Source organism: Mirounga angustirostris, unplaced genomic scaffold (assembly GCF_029215605.1).
Source record: "Mirounga angustirostris isolate CCGP_5_RB_7025 unplaced genomic scaffold, mMirAng1.0.hap1 SCAF_2, whole genome shotgun sequence".
Lineage (NCBI taxonomy): Eukaryota > Metazoa > Chordata > Mammalia > Carnivora > Phocidae > Mirounga > Mirounga angustirostris.
The window spans coordinates 53359572-53371244 of NW_026991710.1; the positions used below are offsets into that span (position 1 = coordinate 53359572).

Here is an 11673-nt window from a genome sequence, read left to right on the forward strand (position 1 = left end):
AAAAATATTAAAGCAAGGAAAAGTGTCACTGAAACATAAAAAAAAAAAAGAAATGTGACAGCTTTTAACAATGACAAACCCCCCTTCTTATTTAATTATATATTGTTTCTATCTTTTAGGAAATTTTTCAGTTATAATTTCTGCATGGTTTTCTCACATTACAACTTATCCATGTGGACTTGCTTCATATAGATTTCTTATAAGTATCTCGCATTCCCTCCTATCTATATTCTGTTGTCTGTCTCTTCCTCTTCTTTTGGGGGGGCTATCCCTATATCATGAAGATCATTTAATGGAGGAGCCCTATAAAAGCATAATTAACACATATGGAAGTGACAATATAGAGTCTAAGAAGGGGGTCAAATTTGGAAATTTTCAGAGATCTGGAAAAGATAGGGTTGCCATATATAATACCAATACTGTTAAATTTGAATTTCAAGTAAATACTATTTGGAACTTAATTATACAAAAAAAATGTTTTTAGTAAATGTGGCAATCATGAGGGGCATGTACCAAATAAAACAATCCTAACATTGGAAAATTCAATTTAAGACCATTTTGGAAGTTGACTAAAATGACAACCTAGGAACTTAGGTAGAAATGAAAATAAAAGAAAAAAAATGCTAAAATGAGTTGGACTACTAAAAACAGAAGAATGAGATATAAAGCTTGGAACTAGATTTAAAACTCTTCCTAGGTCAGAAGCTATAGAACAGTCATAAGAGGCAGGCAGTTTTGTTTAGTACAAATAAAATGACTGACCCTGAGATATATCAGATATGACTTAGAAGATTTATTGCAAGATTGAGTTATCAAGGGGGAAAAAAGATTAGATTTATGATTATATATAATCCAAAGAGATAGACGTCTAGATGAAATATGTATTTATGAATGGAACCAGAAGGATGATGGTTTCATCATCCTTGACTTTTGACTTTTGTTAAGTCAAAAGTATGTCAAATGTATTAGTTGAAATCGATGCAAGTACCCTAAAATTCTGTTAGAAGGACAATGGCACCACATGGAAGGGTAGTTTTATCAACTTTTATTAAAACCAATAATTTTATCAAGCTTTTTGTTTCTAGGCATAAGAATACTTTTCCTAGAAAATTTATATACAAGATCAATATGTAAAATAGACAACAATGAAATTGGGGTGGTAGAAGAAGTTGAGGGGCTCAAACTCTCAATAAGAACCAGATTAGAAATTTAAGAGCCTCAAACACTGTAATGATGGATTTCCTCACTCTAGAATAAACTCAAACATAAGCACACACACATACACTCAAAACTGTAAAATAATTTGGAGTCTCAAAGTGTCGATTGACTTTTATTTTCAAACATAATTTTTTTAAAGATTTTATTTATTAGAGCAAGAATGCAAGCAGGGGTTGTGTCAAAGGGAGAGGGAGAGGCAGGCTCTCCACTGAGCAGGGAGCCCAATGTAGGGCTTGATCCCAGGACCCCCAGGATCATGACCTGAGCCGAAGGCAGATGTTTAACCCACTTAGCCACGCAGGTGCCCCTCAAATATAATTTTAAAAATTATTTTTCACCTTCTGGAATATTTGTTTTTTTACTGGTAGTTTATACAAGGGCATAGGTATACATCTTGGTGAACTAAGCTATAGCAAAGGCTATGCTCTTTTTTCCTCCAAAGGGAGTTCCAAAGAACAAGAAGAGATTTGATCAAGAATATATTTGAAGCAAAGGCACATAATTCGTAAAAATAACAGGAATGATGAGCAAGAAGAAATAAAAAGTGTGAACTGTTGAGTCAGACACTGATTTTCCTTACTGTTGTGGTGTCAGAACTAAAAATTTATTTTGCAAAATCTAGAAATATTATGTGAAAATCATCTAATTCTTGTGATATGAAGGACTTATTACAAGGGAGATAAGAATAAGGAAAGAAACAGAAACCTCATTTTTATTTCAAAGTGACAAAGCATGGGTATAATGTGAAATAGAATGTGGAGACCTCTCTCTCATAAAGGAGGTATAAAGCTCTGGGACTTAAAGAACAAAAGTAGGCATTTCCAATTGCAAAATCATTTAATAGAGTTCAAAGGCAGAGTGTAGAAATTGAAGAAATAGCAGGCAATAGAAATATTTCATCTTTACCTACACTGAATAAGCCTTTCTAGATATCCTGTTCTCAGGCTTTTATTTATTACACTCTCTTCCTGGAAATTCCTACCTGCTTCCAGGAAGCTGGAAAGTCCTGCTCCTAGAACTTCAGATATCCTCTCTGTGTTATTAGTGTCCACAAGTAAAACAGGTATTTCAGCATTGCACAGGGTTGTCCAGAGTGGAGGTGGTGGGTGTCAGACACACATATACAAGCACACATACATATATAGTTGGTAGGAGACCAGAAGCAATATAAATTGCATTTGCACTGCAGCTCAGAGCCAGCCAGCCAGCCACTGGGTTTTGAAACATCTAAATATTACAAACCTCACATTTGGTCCTCATTTTGAGGGTAGGAATGCTGTAAAACAGAAACACCATTTTCTTTTATGTCTTGGAAACATAAGACTTTTTTTAAAAAAAGATTTGAGAGCAAGCATGAGTGAGGGGGGAGGGGTGGCAGAGGGAAAGGGAGAAGCAAGCTATCCGCAGAGCAGGGAGCCTGATTCGGGGCTTGATCCCAGGACCCTGAGATCATGACCTGAGCTGAAGGCGATGCTTAACCGACTGAGCCACCCAGGGGCCCAGATACCTAGACTCTCTATAGGGCTATACCTATTCATCTTGGTGGTGGGCAACCTAAGAAGATGGAAGTTGAGAGTTTTTTCTCTCATTCAAGGCACTTAGTTTTAATGTAGCAGTTGGCATGACTCAATGCTGAGTTGAAAGGTAGCACACTTACTCTGAAGTCTACAGTGGCAAGGCAAGATAGCCATTTTTCTCTCTCCAAGAAATAGACCCTGAGGGGGACTGCTGGCCTGTTTTTTCCTCTTTAGAGGAACCTGGGGGCTGGTAGCTATGTAGAGTCAAAAGGTATTTGAATCAGTTTGAGGGTGCTAATGAGTTCTGTCCAATCCAAGAGAAAGATTAATTCACTATCTATACCAAGCTTAGATTCCAGCAGTAAGAAGAGTGAAGAGACGGTGACCAGAGGATTCTGACAATGCCTAATCCAAAGGATGACATCTTCTCACTAATCCTGTCCCATCTTTGCCCTGTCTCTGCCCATCTCCCCCCCGCCCCCCGCCACCCCAGTGCCATAGGATTGAAAAGCTGTACTCCTTATCCAAGAAACACATTCTGAAAATCGGGTTTTTATTTTATTAAAATGAGATTGAACATCACTTAAGGAGATGATTTACATTATTACACAAGGTTAAGTATACTCTTTATAGCTAAATAAAGTTAATGTTTTTTCACATTAGAGCATGAGTGAATTCTTATGAGGAAGTAATGAATAAACAAAATAAATTAAGATTAAAAATGAATACTTTCTCAGCACATAAAAGTTATGGTATAGATAAAGTTTTGCAACTCATGCTAACAATTCTATTAATTTTGCTGCATTTACTAACACCCAGTGACAATTACACTAAGTATCTCATTCACACTCTTTGGCAAATTTGCCTCCAGAATCTTGGTAATGGAGGGAATTGAAGGAGGCAGTGTTATGGAAAGAAGGGCTGAGATCCTACCTTGAAAATCGTTCTTTTCACTTAGAGTGAATGTTTATTTAGTGTGGCTTTGATAGAACTGAATAAAACTTATTTAGTGCTTTTCCCAGTGTCTTAAGGAGTGCCTACCTGGAATTTTTATTATGCTTTAGAGCAGATAAATGCAGAAATTATGACTGGCAGTTATATGTGAAATCTTATTTATCTAGGCAATATGCAAGTTCAGTCTCTGTAAGCTTAAATGTGTAGATGTGCCTTTCCAACTCTCTTTAGATTCAGATTCAAATAATAGTTACTGATTGCCACTTACAAGCCAGAACTAGTGATAAATTCTTCATAAACATTTTATCCTTGAAATCTCCTGAAAAAATTGTGAGGTAAATATTATTATACCCAATTTATAGACGAGAAAACTGATATTGAAAGCAGTTAATTAACTTCCCAAGGACAAATAACTATAAAGGTGATAGAACCAAGATTTGAATTTTGTTGGTCTCGTAATTTAAATTCTAAGGCTTTTGTTGTTGATGCTGCTACTTTCCTTTTTTGTTTGTTTTTATTCCTCCTTTCTTAGGCTCCATTAGAAAGTCAACCTAAGTTTGCAGGACTCTGATATTCAATCATCTTTCCCTGCTCCCAAACCCCTTCAAATTAAACAGATTGGGGCTTTAAAAATAATGTTTCAAAACAAAAGCCAAAACAAACCCAGCTTAGCCTCGTGGCAGATGTTCTAGTTCTAGGCTGAATTAGTCATCAAATCTGCCACTCCTTTGTATGTTTTTATTATTGTTGATTTTGGAGAATGACACTACATTAATGAATTGCCTTTCAAATACCCCTTGAAAATGCGCTTATAGCCATAGACAGTAGGCCCAGGTGTGGTAGCAGAGTTAATTAGAATGTGCACATTAGGTGCATCTCAGAAGGCTGCATATCCAGTGCAAATTTTCAAGTGCTTAATGTTCATTCAGATGTGTGTAGTGATTGCAGCATTACAGAGGACAAAACTAGAAGGCTGTGAACTTACGAGCTTGAACAGCCTTCTTGTGAACGCAGGAGAAAACTGAATGAAGTGAGGTGGCAAAATCTTACTGATTCCTTTGGAATTGATTCTTATTGCATTAACCAGTAGGATACACATATTGCATAATAATAATTATATTGATATAACAGGACATTCATTTTGGCTTGGTTCAGCACACAGTGTCTGTTTATCTGTGTACTGGCCATTTTTAGAGTATTCATGTCAGATAAAATGCTAGTGTCACATGACAAACATGTCTAATACTCTTGTTTACCAACTAGTGATTATGTCTTTAAAAATCCGTCTAATTTTTGTTGGGGTTTTATGATTCACGAAATTATACTTTTTTTTTGGCGGGGGGAGGCTTATATTTGTAACAAGTTGAGAGAGACAAGTGTCTCTTTCAGACAGATGCAAATCAAAATAACATTATTCTTACTGAGTAAGCCAGTTAGAAAATGGTGCTTTAGATTTATGACAAAAAAGACTCAGTGATGCCAAAATTGGGTTTGAATTAGGTAGTCACAAGCAGCCCTGGACAAGCTCAGACCTCCTCTGTCAGTAAGAGGCCTTTTCCTGCATAGCAGTGGAATGAATGCATTTTATAGATAAGAGTTTCTAAAGTGAATCAAAGTAGAGCCTAGCCATACATCTTAGTTCTTCTCCTAAACTCACGAATCAGTTAAATTGGTTACCATTTGAAGATGTCAAATGTTTTATTCCATAGTAGAATAATATCTTGCTTTGTCAAAACAAAGCTAAAACAAAAACAACAAGCCACCAGCATTTTAAAGTGCACTAATTTGAAAATTGGAGTTATAAGAAATAAGTTAGGCAAAATATATACGCCTCTAAGAGTCTCTCTCTCTGTCTCTCCACCTTTCTACGTCTTTCTCTTTCTTCCTCTATCCCTACATTAAAGAATGCATGTAAAACTGCCTATGTATGCGGGTCAGTAGCATACAGAAGTATTATAAGGATTTCACATTGACTGTAGGAAACCACCACAGTTTTCACTAAAGAAGGTCCAAAAGGCTTAAAAATTGTGATAAAGTATTTTCACAAGCTTGTCCATTTAAGCTGAGGTAACCCAAACTAGGTCTTAAGCATCTCATGTTTATATTATCTCCTCTATTGTATTAGTTTCCTATTGCTGTTACAAGGAATTGCCCCAAACTGAGGGGCTTAAAAGAACACATATTTTTATCTTACAGATTTAGAGGTTTGTAGTATAAAATGAGTTTTTCTGGGATAAAATCAATGTCATTAGAGCTCCATTCCATCTGGAGACTGGGTGGGAGAGGTGCAGAATTTATCCCCTTGCCTTTTCCAGCATCTAGAAACCACCTACATTTCTTGGCTCGTGGCTACTTCCTCCATCTTCAAAGACAGGAGTGTAGCATCTTCTAATCTAAGGACCTTCAAGAAACTCTTCTATAGTTTTCTTGTATAAAAATTTCTGAAAAGGACTCTGTAATTACTTTGGGCCCACTCTACTAATCTAGGACAGTCTCCTCAATTCAAGGTCCTTGATAAACATAACTGCAAAGTCCCTTTTGCCATGACTAAGATAATATAGGTGCCAGTGATTAGGCCATAAATGCTTTTGGGAGCTATTTTTCTGACTACCTCACACAAGCATTTCATATAGCCTGAGGGGATATGACTTTTGCTCACATTCATACCCACAGTACTTGGCTATAAAAAAATCAGAAGTAAAAGCAACTGTATAGAGTCCTAAGTTATGATATTTAGCTTGGAGTAAAAGACAAACACATGATTATCTCAATAGACACAGAAAAATCCAATACCCTACCTATGATAAAAACACTAACAAACTAGGAATAGAATTAAGCATTCAGAAATTAATTCTTACATCTATGTTCAAGTGATTTTTCACTGAGGTACCAAGATAATTCGATTGGGAAAAATAGTTTTTATAACAAACAGTGTTTGGGCAGCTGAGTATACACATGCAAAATATGAATCTGGATACCTACCAAACACCATATACAGAAATTAAGACAAAATGCATGATAGACCTAAATGTAAGAGCTAAAACTATTAAACTCTTTTCTTTTTTTTTAAACTCTTTTCTTTATAGCCTAAATATCTTTCTTTCATTCTTTCTTTCTCTTTCTTTCTGTCTTTCTGTCTTTTCTTTCTTCTTTTCTTCTTTTCTCAGCTTTGCACAGTGGCAGTATCGTAGCCAATGAGGTTTATCCGAGGCGCGATTATTGCTAATTGAAAACTTTTCTTCTTTTCTTCTTTTCCTTTTTTTTCTTTTTTCTTTCTTTTCTTTCTTTTCTTTTCTTTCTTTCTTTCTTTCTTTCTTTCTTTCTTTCTTTCTTTCTTTCTTCTCTTTCTTTCTTTCTCTTTTTCTTTGTCTTTCTTCTTTCTATTATTAACATATAATGTGTTATTTGTTTCAGGGGTACAGGTCTGTGATTCATCAGTCTTACACAATTCACAGCACTCACCACAGCACATACCCTCCCCAGTGTCCATCACCCAGCCACCCCATCCTTCCCACCCCGCTCCACTCCAGCAACCCTCAGTTTGTAAAACTATTAAACACTTAAAAGAAAAAAAAGAAACAGATCTTCATGTCCTTGGGTTAGGTCATGATTTCTTACATATGACATTAAAATACAAGCAATGAAAGAAAAACATGATAAACTGGACATCATAAAATTACAATCTTCTTCAAATGACAACAACAGTGAAAGTGAAAAGATAATTTACAAATGGGGAGAAAACATTTTCAAATGATATATCTGGTATCCAAAATATATAAAGATCTCTTAACAGCTCAGTAAGAGTACAGCCATCCCTTGAAGTTCTTCAGATGATTAAAAATAGTTTATACAATTGTACAAAATTATGATAGATTTATTTAACCTTTCTTGAGAGAGAACTACATAAAAGGAATTATAACTTCTCCCTCTCCATCTCTTCACATAACTCAGATAATAACAGTGGCCATTGATATCCTCATTAAGGCAAATAAATATGATGTAGAAGGGATTTGAATTCAGACAAATACGTAGTCAGATCCTGGTTATGTACTTAATTACCTGTGTAACTGCTGATAAGTCACCTAACTTTCATAACTCTCATTTGTTTTTTGTTTGCTATTAAGTTAAACTTAATAATGCTAATTGATGGACTAACTTTATAAATAATCACAACATAATTGCTATAAGCTTGCCCCTGTTTAAAGCCCCCGGGAAATAGTGCCAAATATATAATATATACTATATTTCAATGTACAGGTAGGGTTATAGGAATGATTACACAAAATAATTTAAACTAATCCTTACATTATCATATACATCAGAGGCCTAAATAAGATGCCACTTTTTCTTTACGTGCCAGTACTGAGTCCCTTCACATCTGTTAAATTCTGCAATGCCTATGCCAGTTCAGTTGCATTTCTGTCAACAAAGCATTAGATAGTACTTGGCTATTGTGTACCCTGAGCAGGTCTTGGTGAAATTTGATTTGCATGAAGCAGACTTACTTCTCTAATTTATTAGCAATATTTAGAATTTGAACCTGGCTTTGGGAATTACTGACAAATATATTGATCTCACAATTGCATTACCTAAAACATTTTCCAAAAAATGTAAATTTCTTTTTACATTGGCTACTGATACAAATTCTCTCTAGTTAACTAACCCTTTCAGCAGTTCTGCCACCAATTTTACAAAATGCTTTGTGATTTCCTTTTTTTCTTGGAGATACAATGAAATAATGGCAAGAGTAGAAAAACCATTTTATTTTACGTTAAAGATTTTATTTCCTTATTTAGAGAATGGAGTGGAGGTGCAGAGGGAGAGGAACAAGCAGACTCTGCGCTGAGCACAAAGCTTGACACGGGGCTCAATCTCATGACCCTGAGATCATGACCTGAGCCGAAATCAACAGTCAGATGCTCAACCAACTGAGCCACCCAGGTGCCAAAAAAACCATTTTAAAAGACAGCTAAGGATTTTTTGTTTTTATTTTCCTGGAAAAAAAAAAAACAGAAAATTTTAGATTACTGTAAGATGTGTGATGTACTGGTTATTAAAAAATGTGGAACAACTCATTTTGTTGTGTTGTTCCATGTGATTTTTGTTGAATTTTAGAGTGCTTTTGTCTAGAAGCCTGACAAACCAGGAAAAAAAAAGAATTATATTGAGAACAAACAGTTCTTGAAGTTAGCAAGTCAATGAGAAGCATAAAGCTCTGGCTTAATATTTTTCCTTCATATCACTGAACTCTTTTCCACAACTCTGGTTGACGTTCAAAACAGAACATTGCTAGTTAGGCAACAGAATACAAACAAACAGAAGCCAGAAACAATGTTATAACATTTTGTGAAGTAGACCAGGGTAATGCATTGTCAACTCTGCTGAAGTTAAAAAAAAAAAAAAAAAAAAAAAAATTCCAAGATGGCTCAAATAATAGGTTATGATTTAAGAAGGGAATGAGGTAGAAATGTTATGATTTCCATAAAGTTTGGACTGTTTATATAATTTCTAATGGAAACATAATATGAATTTTTAATTATCGTTTCTGTTTATTTTACAAAATCTTATTTTTTTCAAACTGAAGTTTATTTACTGAAATCAACATAAATCATAGGTGCACAGTTGCATGGAATTCAACAGGGTAAATTCACAATTGTAACTAACATTCAGATGAAGAAGTAGAATACTGCCAATTCCTTGGAAAACTTCTGCCCCCAAGTTGGCTACAAGTCACTATCTGCCCTCAATACTGTCATAAAATAACTATTAATCTGATTTCTAATACATTCAATTACTCATAGCTGTTTTGAAATTTTTGTAAAAGAATCATGAAGTGTATATTTTTGTTTAATATTCACAAAGTGCTTTGTGAGATTCACCCATCTTTTTACATATATAAATTAATTTCATTGTTGTACAGTATTTCACTATATGCATTTACAATTAAGTATATAAATTCTACTGAAGATGGACATTTCTGCTACTTGTTAGTGGCAATTAATAGTAAACAAAGACGCCATTACACTGAGGTAGCCTTAATGCCTTAGTAGCCTAAGTAAGCAAACCAAGTCTTAAGCCTGTAAATGACAAAGAAATCAAAACCTGAGTACAACCAATCACAAACAGGCAACTAGGCTTTCCCAAATAAGGCAACTGCTTAAGCTATACCCAGATAATTTCCTTGCTTTGCTTCCACATCTTCTCTGTAAAAGTCTTATCCCTGGTTCCTTGTGATGGAGCATTCCTAAACACTTCTGGTTTAGTGCTACCTGACTGGAATTAATTTTTGCTCAAATAAACTATTAAAATTAAAAAAAAAAATACTTTCATGAACATTCTTCTACGTGTTCATACATGCCACTAAACCAAAATGAAGAACTAAGTTGGGAGAACTTACCTAACCAGAAATTGAGTTACTATAGAGCTATAGAAGTTAAGGAAAAATGGGACTGGCAAAAGGTTAGATAAATAGATCAGTGAGAAAGAATAGAGTCCAGGAACACACACATGTACACATATATGCATGCTTGATTTATGACCTAGGCAACAGTATAATTTAATGTGTGTAGAATGGTCTTTTCAGTGAATGATGCTGGAACAATTTGACATACTTAAAAAAAAAAATTCATACTCACCAAATGATATGGCTGAAAAAATGTTTTAAAAAAATTAGACTTGGAGATATTCACATTATATATATGTAGCAAAAGGTTCATATACATACATATATACACATACACCTATATATGCCTAGTTACATACACATTCTCACAAATATGTACATATACACATATATATGGATACATAACATGAATATGTGAATAAATATAATAAAGGCAAAAAAACCAAACAATCTATTTTTTAATAGGGAAAAGACTAGAACAGATACTTCACAAAAAGGATATTGAAATAATTTTAAAAAACTGCTGGAAATCATTAATCATTTAAGAAATGCAAATTAAGACCACAATGAGATACTACTGTACATGCATCAGAATAACAAATTTAAAACAAGACGAATACCTTCTTTGCAGAAATGTCTGTTCATATGTTCTGCCCATTTCTTGATTGGAGAGTGGGAGGGTTGGGGTGGCTGGGTGATGGACATTGGGGGTGGTATGTGCTATGGTGAGTGCTGTGAATTGTGTAAGACTGATGAATCACAGACCTGTACCCCGAAACAAATAATACACTATATGTTAATAAAAAAAGACAAATACCAAATATGGATGAGAATGAGGAGAAAGTGGTATTTTCATACATTGCTCCTAGGAAAGTAAAATGGTACAAGCACTTCGGAAAGTTAGTTGTTTCAGTGTTCAGCCTATGATCAGCAGTTCTACTCCAAATTGTATACCCAGAAGAAATAAGAGCATAAGCCCACAAAAATCCATGCAAAGGATGTTCACAGGAGTTTTATTTGTAATAGCTAAAAACTGGAAACAATCCAATTGCATACCAAAGGAGAATGGATAATAATGATATGCTTAAAAATAATTCTGCACAGCGGTAGGAAAGAATAAACAAATGTCACATGTAACAAGATGGATAAATTTTACAAACATAGTAATGGATAATAGAAGTCAGACACATAAACATACACAGTTTTATGTTTAAATTCAAGTACAGTTAGTGAAGTATATGAAGTCCAAGCACAGTTTGAAATCAGAAAAGAGTTACGTCTGGGGAGTACCATAGCCTGGGAATAGATACAAGGGAAAAAAAAAAGGATGCTGAAAACACTCTAAATTTTGACTTAAGTGGCAATTACATAGAGGTCACACACACACACATATATATATATTATATATTATATATATTTATACATACACACACAATATTTAAGCCAAATATGAGATTAGTGCCCTTCGCAGGTTTTTTGAATATATTTATCCAATTTAGACAAATAACCAGCTTGCCTGTGTACCAAAAAAAAAAAAAAGGAAAAGAAAAGATATTTCACCGGGATTATGTCTTCCCATCC

The 11673-nt window shown here is 34.6% G+C and overlaps 1 pseudogene; it reads left to right on the forward strand.

Annotated features, from left to right (window-relative positions):
• The first annotated feature begins 6854 nt into the window (after nucleotides 1-6854).
• Nucleotides 6855-6936, forward strand: LOC123849036 (U4 spliceosomal RNA; annotated as a pseudogene).
• Nucleotides 6937-11673: the final 4737 nt, after the last annotated feature.